The sequence below is a fragment of the Schistocerca cancellata genome, chromosome 6 (assembly GCF_023864275.1).
Source record: "Schistocerca cancellata isolate TAMUIC-IGC-003103 chromosome 6, iqSchCanc2.1, whole genome shotgun sequence".
Classification (NCBI taxonomy): domain Eukaryota; kingdom Metazoa; phylum Arthropoda; class Insecta; order Orthoptera; family Acrididae; genus Schistocerca; species Schistocerca cancellata.
In genome coordinates this window covers 211,911,294-211,923,882 of record NC_064631.1, presented here as the reverse complement: position 1 = coordinate 211,923,882, position 12,589 = coordinate 211,911,294, and positions in this window count along the sequence as shown.

The following is a 12,589-nucleotide window of genomic DNA, read 5'->3' as shown; positions in this document are numbered from 1 at the left end:
TTACACCACTAAATTCCAGAACTCAAGCGAGTGTTATTTGATGTGTCATACAGCCCCATTCCCATTTTTAAAAAATATCTTGAATCCAAAATGGCGGATTTCTAGATGGCGGCCATGAATGACATTCACTCCAAAAGTTGCGGCCCCACATGAAACCTATGTGCCTATCATCACAGTTCAATTTTCCCTTTGATCTTCCAGCTCATTAAGGTGTCCAAGGACTTTTGACTCGCCCTATATAATGCTACATTTTTTTTTTTTTTTTTACTTTGGTGTCCAGGAAGTATGTCACATCAATACTTTTCTCTGACTTCGTAAAATAAAATTGAATTATTGACAAAAGCATTTCAAATATTTTTAAAAATAAAAATGCTTCCCCTATCAGTAAAAGTTTACTTCGCATGCTTCACGAAACCGCATACACTTTGGTGGAATGGCCGGCCGGTGTGGCCGTGCGGTTCTAGGCGCTACAGTCTGGAACCGCATGACCGCTACGGTCGCAGGTTCGAATCCTGCCTTGGGCATGGATGTGTGTGTTGTCCTTAGGTTAGTTAGGTTTAAGTAGTTCTAAGTTCTAGGGGACTGATGACCACAGATGTTAAGTCCCATAGTGCTCAGAGCCATTTGAACCATTTTTGAACTTTGGTGGAATTACTTTTAAAGAATGTATGGGTATTCCGATTTCATCGATAAATAGCCCATCGTTTAAGGAGGGATCGTTTCGCCCATCCCACAGGTTAATAATGTACTCAAACGGGCTCCATTTTTACTTTGATTTCACAAAACTTTGTCCAGAAAGCCATGATAGGGTTCTTTTGTGCGCTTTCGAGATTTTGTGGCTGTTCAGTGAACATTCTGATGTCGTTCCATTAATTGGTTTACGTCTTGATGAACTCCAGGACCAAATTTGTCACTGACTTGTTGGAGACAAACGAAAACTCTTACTAGCACTTTTCTGCAAGGTGTTAATCAGTGTCTGTTGTGACGATAAAACCTGTTTTTAGTCAGATTTGGAATCTTCATTCCCTTTGCCATAAATTCCATCTTATTACATGATGTCATAAAAAATATTGATGTCACATGCGTCCGCGACAACAAATGAAAAACAAAACTTAAGACTGAATTTGAACACGGTTCGCAAAATTTCGAAATGGTGCCCTTAGCCACCACGCTACCAAAGCACTTCGTTTTACGCCTACGGGTTGCGCGATGGAGATACGTCGAAAGTTTGATCGTCGTTTTCTCGGAAGCTACAGCGGTTTGTCGCCTAATCAAAAATAGATGCAGCTTTATTTTCATTCTGTCATCCTGCCAAGTTTCGGCTGTATCGGAAAGGGACCTATGGCGGTTTCCCGTTGCCCACTAAGCACTTTGATGCTCTTTTGCTTTTCAGAGCCCGTACTGGTATTCCCTGAAACCCACATTTAGTTTACTGTCTCTGGTGGATATGATGGCCAGTGAAATCTGAGTGCCAGACCCCAAGCCTTGATTAAATTGAAATCTCTATCCCTGTTTATTAGATTTTCCGACATCTTTATTTCGACAAATTCTAATTACGCTGACCCAGAACTTTGGCATTTACATCACGAACCTGGTCATCTAGTAATTCGTTTCATGACTTCATTCAAGGCAGTGCTTGGTGACAGTGCTACCACCATCCGTCACAAATAAATTCGGTGCTAAACACTCGGGTCCATTGCGCTCGAACCTAAGCCTCGCCGAAGAATTACGTCAACTGCGAAGTGTTCCGAAGAAATGGGTGTACAAATCGCCAAACTGAGAGGTCTTCGTGGCCAAAACTGAAGAACGCCTGAGAAAGAGATTGAGACAGGGAAAAAGAACTGAAGAATTACTTGCTTACCTTATACTGGCCCAATATCCAGAAAGATCAATAGACTCCTGCGGAAAAATTGCCATTTATTGTATTGCGCTCCTGTCCACAAAGATCGAAAGTATTCTTTATAATGTTAAAGACGGTCTAGGTCTCCGAGAGCCTAGTTTGTACCGCAGTCCAATGTGACATGTCCCGCAGGGGCAGACTATTAGGGCAGTCGAGAAGAGATGCAGTGGACATCAGCGACTCACTCGACCAAAACAACCAAGCAAATCAGCTGCCACCGAGCATTGCCTCGAATATAATCAAGAAACGAAATACGACGAGACCAATACTGTGGTGTGTTCTATCCTCTGCTGTGGACTGTTGTAACACACATTTACAACAGAACTGTTTATTACAGTAATTAAACAAAGTATGCGCCTGAGAGAGAATACCTTCACAACTTGATAACTGAAAACTATCATGGACATTATCTCGAGGAAGAGGGAAGACAGCTCGGCACCGTTCTACGACGCAAGGATCTGGTAGGCAGCCAGTGGTAACCACGGCGAAGACTACGTAAAATTTAAGACAATACAGTCTATTTTTAAAAGGATTTGAAATGCTTATTTCTTTTGTCAATAATTCCATTGTATTTTACAACGTCAGAGAAAAATATTGACGTGATATATTTCCGTGACATCAGAATAAAGCCAAATGTAGGATTGTATTGGAACACATGAGTCTTGGCCGCTGTACTACCAACTCACGTGGAATCACAATGCACGAGTGGAATGGTGAAATCGCGTCGAAAGTTTGACGGTTATTTTTCGAAAACTAGTGATTGTTGGCACCTAATTCGAACCAGGCGTCCCTTTTCAACCTGCCAAGCTTCGACCGTATCACAGAGCGACCTACGGCGGGTTCCCCTTCTCAGCTGGTATGGGACGAACGATAGTTGACAGTTTGGTTGTAATCCAGGCAGTGAGTAAACTGAAACGTACCCTTAGAAAAATTTATGAATTACTGTGCTGATAAACCCCTTACGTTATTTGATTTTCAACCAGCTGAGCAAAACTGAACGTACTCAGACATTACTCTCTCTACTCATTCTGATCAACACTGAACTGACACACAACATTTTTAGCGCAACGCAATCTGACTTTCAAAAATCCCTACAAAAGAATGGCCCTGACTAACAATAACCTATACCTTCAATGAATCACTTACCTCACAAAAATCTTCGTTACTCGAACTGCTGCAATACAGAGAGCGCAAATACTGATAGCTAAACAAAAGATCCTAACTACTGAAGGCACTAACTACTGATAGGCATAGTTAGCAAATGAAAGCTTTTGATAGACAACAAACAATGTATTTACCTTAACAATGTTCAAAAGTCATTATATATATATATATATATATATATATATATATATATATATATATATATATATATATATATATATGGTTATAATAGAAGGAAACATTCCACGTAGGAAAAATATACCTAAAAACAAAGATGATGTGACTTACCAAATGAAAGTGCTGGCAGGTCGACAGACACACAAACGAACACAAACATACACACAAAATTCAAGCTTTCGCAACAAACTGTTGCCTCGTCAGGAAAGAGGGAAGGAGAGGGAAAGACGAAAGGATGTGGGTTTTAAGGGAGAGGGTAAGGAGTCATTCCAGTCCCGGGAGCGGAATGACTTACCTTAGGGGGAAAAAAGGACGGGTATACACTCGCACACACACATATCCTCTCCCTTAAAACCCACATCCTTTCGTCTTTCCCTCTTTCCTGATGAGGCAACAGTTTGTTGCGAAAGCTTGAATTTTGTGTGTATGTTTGTGTTCGTTTGTGTGTCTGTCGACCTGCCAGCACTTTCATTTGGTAAGTCACATCATCTTTGTTTTTAGGTACATATATCAGTTCATGATATCCAGTATCACAAATTTACTCTTTCTGGCGGACACACGTCCAGATCGTCCGCTCTTAAAATTCTTCCATCTCTCTCCCCACATCCACCACTGCTGGCGGCTCACCTCCAACTGCGCAACGCTACGCGCTGTTCACATCCAACTGCCCAACTCTACAATAGTGAACATTCCAACAATGCAAACTAGCCACAGACTGCACACAGCACAGTCAGTGATTTTCATACAGAGCGCTACGTGACGTTACCAACATAAAAACCTAAACATCCTACTTACAAAGACTACATAAAATTTGAGAAAATACAGTCTATTTTTAAAATAATTTGAAATGCTTATTTCTTTTGCCAATAATTGCATTGCACTTTACGATGCCAGACAAAAATATTGATGTGACATACTTCCGTGACATCAGAATAAAAACAAAATGTAGAATTGTATTGGAACACATGAGTCTTGGCCACTGCCACACGAAGTCACGTCAAAAGTTTGACGGTTAGTTTTTTCGAAAATTAGTGATTGTTGGCACCTAAGCCGAACCAGGTGTCCCTTTATTTTCAACCTGCCAAATTTCGACCGTATCATAGAGCGACCTATGGCGGGTTCCCCTTCTCAGCTGGTATTGGACGAACGATAGTTGACAGTTTGGTTAGAATCCAGACAGTGAGTACACATAATTACACAACTCTCAGCTAGTGAAGGAGACATTGCACATAAAATAGAAACGACAACTCGGCCTTATACTCGTAAGCACACCATTAAGCCTGAATGTGAGCATTTACCTGGCTAAAGTGTTTCTGATCAGGCCATGGGCACCTTCACGAGGGCTACCACTTACTTAAGCAACTGAAAAGCCTCCTGTGTTAAACGTAGCTTGGAATTTTTGGAATGCCTCGTCATTCGAGTCTCGTACATTTCATGCCGTGTTATTTTCCAAAATTTAACTTTCGAACTTGGAAATTGATATATACAAAGATATAAACACTTTTACCATTTTTTTTAACTATGGTAGGGTCAAGTCCTCAATGACACTCCGCCCCCCTCGCTTCCACCCCCCACTATCCCCCTCCCTGCCCTGTACTGCATTCAGAACACAGTCCTGCTTTACTGACTATGCGACGTAGGAGACAATCTGAGCAGCCCTCGCATGTTATGAGTTTTCGGAGAACGAAAATTTCCTGTTAAAATCAACATGGACTCCGCAAATAGAGATTTCACGAAACGCAGCTCGCTCTGTTCCTCCATGAGATCCAGAGAGCCGTAGACATCGGCACCCAAGTTGATGCTTCGTTCTATGATTTTAGAAAATTATTTTATGCAATTCCGCAGTGAACAAAATACGAGCTTAACGACTATCGGAGCTGATTTGTTGCTGGATTCAGTAATTCTTTACAGAAAGAACTCAGCCTGTCGCTATTGACGGAACACAAGAGACAGATGTTACGGTAATTTTTGGAGTGCCTTAATGAAGTGTAATAAGACCGGTACTGTTATAATACACTGCCTGAAAAAGAAGAAGCCATATTCGAATGTCAATGTAACTTCGTATTCGAACATACCATTGGCGGGTATGTAAATGATTAGAGTTACAGTACTACATCTACATCTACATACATACTCCGCAATCCACCATACGGTGCGTGGCGGAGGATACCTCGTACCACAACTAGCATCTTCTCTCCCTGTTCCACTCCCAAACAGAACGAGGGAAAAATTACTGCCTATATGCCTCTGTACGAGCACTAATCTCCCTTATCTTATCTTTGTGGTCTTTCCGCGAAAAATAAGTTGGCGGCAGTAAAACTGTACTGCAGTCAGCCTGAAATGCTGGTTCTCTAAATTTCCTCAGTAGCGACTGTCGAAAAGAACGCCTCATTTCCTTCAGAGACTCTCACCCGAGTTCCTGAAGCATTTCCGTAACACTCGTGTGATGATCAAACCTACCAATAACAAATCTAGCAGCCCGCCTCTGAATTGCTTCTATGTCCTCCCTCAATCCGACCTGATAGGGATCCCAAACGCTCGAACAGTACTCAAGAATAGGTCGCACCAGCGTTCTATAAGCGGTCTCCTTTACAGATGAACCACATCTTCCCAAAATTCTACCAATGAACCGAAGACGACTATCCGCCTTCCACACAACTGCTGTTACATGCTTTTCCCATTTCATATCGCTCTGCAATGTTACGCCCAAATATTTAATCGACGTGACTGTGTCAAGCGCTACACTACTAATGGAGTATTCAAACATTACGTGATTCTTTTTCCTATTCATCTGCATTAATTTACATTTATCTATATTTAGAGTTAGCTGTCATTCTTTACACCAATCAGAAATCCTGTCCAAGTCATCTTGTATCCTCCTACAGTCACTCAACGACGACACCTTCCCGTACACCACAGCATCATCAGCAAACAGCCGCACATTGCTATCCACCCTATCCAAAAGATCATTTATGTAGATAGAAAGCAACAGCGGACGTACCACACTTCCGTGGGGCACTCCAGATGATACCCTCACCTCCTATGAACAGTCACCATCGAGGACAACGTACTGGGTTCTATTACTTAAGAAGTCTTCGAGCCACTCACATATTTGGGAACCAATCCCATATACTCGTATCTTAGGAGTCTGTAGTGGGTCACCGAGTCAAACGCTTTCCGGAAGTCAAGGAATATGGCATCCGTCTGATACCCTTCATCCATGGTTCGTGAGATATCATGTGAAAAAAGGGCGAGTTGCGTTTCGCAGGAGCGATGCTTTCTAAAGCTGTGCTGATGCATGGACAGCAACTTCTCTGTCTCAAGGAAATTCATTATATTCGAACTGAGAATACGTTCGAGAATCCTGCAAAAAACCGATGTTAAGGATATTGGTCTGTAATTTTGAGGATCCGCCCTTCTACCCTTCTACCTTTTATATGCAGGCGTCGCCTGCGCTTTTTTCCAGTCACTCGGGACTTTAAGTTGGGCAAGAGATTCGCGATAAATGCAAGCTAAGTAAGGAGCCAATGCAGTAGAGTACTCTCTGTAAAACCGACGTGACAGGAGAATGGCCATCTGAGTGCGTTACTGCTGTCTCGTTTAGTGTTGTTACGAGGTGCATTCAAGTTCTAAGGCCTCCGATTTTTTTTTCTAATTAACTACTCACCCGAAATCGATGAAACTGGCGTCACTTCTCGACGTAATCACCCTGCATACGTACACATTTTTCACAACGCTGACGCCATGATTCCATGGCAGCGGCGAAGGCTTCTTTAGAAGTCTGTTTTGACCACTGGAAAATCGCTGAGGCAATAGCAGCACGGCTGGTGAATGTGCGGCCACAGAGAGTGTCTTTCATTGTTGGAAAAAGCCAAAAGTCACTAGGAGCCAGGTCAGGTGAGTAGGGAGGATGAGGGATCACTTCAAAGTTGTTATCACGAAGAAACTGTTGCGTAACGTTAGCTCGATGTGCGGGTGCGTTGTCTTGGTGAAACAGCACACGCGCAGCCCTTCCCGGACGTTTTTGTTGCAGTGCAGGAAGGAATTTGTTCTTCAAAACATTTTCGTAGGATGCACCTGTTACCGTAGTGCCCTTTGGAACGCAATGGGTAAGGATTACGCCCGCGCTGTCCCAGAACATACACACAATCATTTTTTCAGCACTGGCGGTTACCCGAAATTGAGCTGACTGGCGCTTTGTTTCTGGATTGAAAAATGGCATCCACGTCTCATCCATTGTCACAACCGACAAAAAGAAAGTCCCATTCATGCTGTCGTTGCACGTCAACATTGCTTGGCAACATGCCACACGGGCAGCCATGTGGTCGTCCGTCAGCATTCGTGGCACCCACCTGGATGACACTTTTCGCATTTTCAGGTCGTCATGCAGGATTGCGTGCACAGAACCCACAGAAATGCCAACTCTGGAGGCGATCTGTTCAACAGTCATTCGGCGATCCCCCAAAACAATTCTCTCCTCTTTCTCGATCATGTCGTCAGACCGGCTTGTGCGAGCTCGAGGTTGTTTCGGTTTGTTGTCACACGATGTTCTGCCTTCATTAAACTGTCGCACCCACGAACGCCCTTTCGACACATCCATAACTCCATCACCACATGTCTCCTTCAACTGTCGATGAATTTCAATTGGTTTCACAGCACGCAAATTCAGAAAACGAATGATTGCACGCTGTTCAAGTAAGGAAAACGTCGCCATTTTAAGTATTTAAACAGTTCTCATTCTCGCCGCTGGCGGTAAAATTCCATCTGCCGTACGGTGCTGCCATCTCTGGGACGTATTGACAATGAACGCAGCCTCATTTTGAAACAATGCGCATGTTTCTATCTCTTTCCAGTCTGGAGAAAAAAAATCGGTGGCCTTAGAACTTGAATGCACCTCGTACTAGGCCTCCTACGGGGCGTAAACAGCGTCACATGCTGTGTGATCACCTAGGAGGACACAGAGATGCCACGCCCTTGCATGAGCCCGTGTTATGAGCATTGGTGTCGGTGTGTTGGAAGCGCAGCGGCGTATGTGGCTCACTGAGAAGACGGCACACCTCGGTGGGCAGCGGGAGCGGCAGCGGTCACGGCAGGCGGGGTGCGTTGCGGAGATTTGAAACGGTTCTTTATCCGTTGGAGCCCGGGACGTGTCTGCCTTCCTCCGGCCGAAATGCAGACCTATTGTAGTTCCCTATGGAAGGTTACGGCGCTGTACCACAAGAGCACGTGGCCGCTCTACCGGAAAATACTGTCCGCCGATCGTTGCGCTGCGAGCAGCGACTCACATGCCAAGTAGCAGTGAAGCTGGTGGCTCCGGACGCTGTGGCAGGTGCTGGCGGCTCGACTGAATACCAGTCGACCACAGTGTTATGCACCTGGGAGTGACGACGCTTCGGTCGGCTTCCGGCCAATTCACACTGGCCGTCACGTCACGTCACGCACGTCACGTCCCATCAAAACATTCTGCATTGCATTTCAAATGGCGGCATCCACACCAGCCGTCCCGTCCCGTCACGACACATCACGGCACAATTAAGGTTTCTCGGGAAGTTGGATTTGACGGCTGACGTCATAAGTGGATTGTTTATCACGTGACCCCAAGCTCATTTGCACCCGATACTCGATCATGCACAGCTCTCCATATTTCGTTTCGCTCTGGCTTTCCCTCCATGAACCATAGACCTTGCGGTTGGTGGGGAGGCTTGCGTGCCTCAACGATACAGATAGTAGGTGCAACCACAACGGAGAGGTATCTGTTGAGAGGCCACACAAACGTGTGGTTCCTGAAGAGGGGCAGCAGCCTTTTCAGTAGTTGCAGGGGCAACAGTCTGGATGATTGACTGATCTGGCCCTGTAACACTAACCAAAACGGCCTTGCTGTTTTGGCACTGCGAACGGCTGAAAGAAAGGGGGAACTACAGCCGTAATTTTTCCCGAGGGCATGCAGCTTTACTGTATAGCATGGAGAGCTGCATCAAACCAGTCTCAGGACTGAAGACCACAACAACAACAACTGGCTTTCGTGGTTAATAGCAGTTGTTTTTTTGTTCGTTGTTTGTTATAAACTGTTTCACTATTCTTTTATTAAAATTTATAGTAAATGACGAGAGATTAATTGAAGCAGTGAGGCAGCAGTCTGAATTGTACGACATGAGCTCACTCTCTCATTTGCCCAATACTACATTTATTAAGTAGATTTTTATACGTAGCGTTACGGTATTGACAATGAAACGCACTGCAATATGTACAATAAAGTACTGTGAGTAGAACCAGATTAATTAGTAGGTGCAATTTTTTTGTATGTTGTCAGGTATTTGTAGAGTTCCATAGAGAAATGGACCGATACCTTCAGGTACCACAAATTGTTTGTTTAAATATGTGTTTGTGGCAGGTTTATTTGTTGTTAAGTAGCTCTCTGGACTTGTGAAAAACAATTTAACATGCACCAGTGGACAATATTTATGTACTTTCACTCAGTACAAATAAGGCGCTTGAACTATTAAAAGCCAAATACAAGACGTAAGGAAAACCTATAAATCTTGAAGGGAAAGGTATTTAGGGAAACATGATTATTATAAGAAAAACTGCACTGGACTAGCAACGAAACTTAATCTTAAACAAACCAAATTTTCACTGGATATGATGACAGATCGTAACACTGTGTTGCTTTTAGTAATCCTGGCTGTAGTTTAATGTAACAAATAAGAAAACTGATGCTTCGACTTTCTGAAATATAAACTAACGACTTCTCTTCCTCGAGCTTCTTGTATAGTGTGTGAAATTCCCCTTCTCTACCACACTCTGTTTTTGCATTGTTTTGCACTTCTGTTTTTCTTCTCTAATATGTAAGCTATCCCTGCAAGATCCAAACCATCTGAGTGCAATAAATGTCATTTTCGTACAAATGTGAACTCCAGCATCCACGTATATAAGCTATCACGTTGTGTATGTGAATTTCGAGTGTAAAAACAGTTGAAAATCATCTTCGCAAGATTGCAATTCCCACGGAAAAGGAAAATACATTTGAGAACAGCCATGCAAGTTAAGATCAGGTGACCTGAACTGACTTGACGTCTAGGTACACGAGAAAGACAGGCCGTGGCGCGTACGTCACAGCAGGTGACACTGCAGCTCTTATGAGTCAACAACTGCCTCCGCCAGGGAACGAGTAACTATTTCAGACGAGTCTGATAATTATTGAATACTCGTTTAGATGCATGCAAGTTCTCGATAGCACACGACAAAATTAAGAACTTTGGTCGGTACGTTTTCAATTAAATACTGATTTCTCTTAGGCCGTGCTCGGAGCTTAGCGTTACCGAAGTGTGGCGGAGAAGCCTAGTCGAGGCCCACGACAAAGACAGGCCGCGGCACTTACGTCACGAAGGTAGTCCTGAACTCGTTCGCTCGTTCAGCTCACCCGACAAAATGCGTTTCTAAACCTGTTAACTCGCAGCTGGGCGTGTAAGTACTAACGAGAATTGCATCTTCCACTGGAATCTGCTATTATGAAGTCTTACTGATTAACAGTACTACAGCAAAATTTAATTTAAGATCGATATAAATGGTATAACGGCTTGTTTATAGCATTCAGTCTCTTCTGCTTAACAGTACTCATTACATGCTGGAAGTGGTGCCTTATGCAACTGATAATCATTTTCGCATGATTTGATTTTACTGTACGCCAGTACAGCCGTAACAAATTATAAGCAGGCCCATGGACTTCCCATCATTGTAGGACTAATAATAATAAGATTCCATAATAGCGGATTCCAGTAGAAGATTCAGCTTTCGTTTGTACGGACACTCCTAGCTACGAGTTAACACGTGTAGAAACGTAGTTTGTCTGCTGATTTGAGCGAGCGAGCGAGCGCAGGACTACCTTCGTGTCGTACGCTCCGCGGCCTGTCTTTCTCGTAGGCCTCGAGCCTAGTAGTGTGACGTCACAGTTCCTTGCTGGGCCCATATTATCTCGTTAGCCCCGATTGACGTGCCGTGATGTGACGGACAGTGTGAAAACACCGTGACGTGATGGTTTCGTGACGTAACGGTGCCGTGAAAAAATGGTTCAAATGGCTCTGAGCACTATGGGACTCAACTGCTGAGGTCATTAGTCCCCTAGAACTTAGAACTAGTTAAACCTAACTAACCTAAGGACATCACAAACATCCATGCCCGAGGCAGGATTCGAACCTGCGACCGTAGCGGTCTTGCGGTTCCAGACTGCAGCGCCTTTAACCGCACGGCCACTTCGGCCGGCCTTTATTGTGAGTCAGAACGTAATCGGAGTTGATAGTATACGCATAACTGCCCTGAAAGCATTGACAGTACGATGTCTTTTCCTCAAACACCGTTGTTCTTTTTTACTGCAACGTCACCACTTGTTTCCCACGAGGACCAAGTGCGATAATATCGTGGTTGCGTAGCACAATGCCTTGCCTCGTCTATTTACCAATAACCCCGCAGGTGAGGTAGGGACGCTAAACGTAGACGTAAGTATGGTAGTCAAACAATGCTGGGGGCAGGCCTGCATACACTACATGGTGTAGGCGCCATATTTCTGGGAAAGCATGATTACGGTTCAAATGGTTCAAATGGCTCTGAGCACTATGGGACTTAACATCTGAGGTCATCAGTCCCCTAGAACTTAGAACTACTTAAACCTAACTAACCTAAGGACATTACACACATCCATGCCCGAGGCAGGGTTCGAACCTGCGACCGTAGCACTGGCGCGGTTCCGGACTGAAGCGCCTAGAACCGCTCGGCCACCGCGGACGGCCATGATTACGGATTCTATCGAAATAAAGACGTCAGAAAACTAATAAACAAATAAATAAAGTTTGGGGTCTGGCACTCCGTTTATTAAAATCTCACCGGCCGTCACATTCACCAGAAATGGTGAACGCTAAGAGAATGTGCGTTTCAGAGACTATCAGGACGGGTTCTGAAAAACAGAAGAGCATCAAAGGACGTAGTGGACGTCGGAAGCAGAACTCAGCAATAAATAACGGAGCGGGATCAACGATAGTTCAGAGTCTGGTTGAAGTCCAGGCAGCGAATACATACAATAGTGTAATCCGCAGCACCTGAAGAAGACGAATGGGTCGGTTGCCATAATATTATACGAAAAATGGAAACAACAACTCGGCTGTGTACCTGGTAGCACAACATTAATTAATCACTCCCGGGTTCCCGGGTTCGATTCCCGGCGGGGTCAGGGATTTTCTCTGCCTCGTGATGGCTGGGTGTTGTGTGCTGTCCTTAGGTTAGTTAGGTTTAAGTAGTTCTAAGTTCTAGGGGACTGATGACCATAGATGTTAAGTCCCATAGTGCTCAGAGCCATTT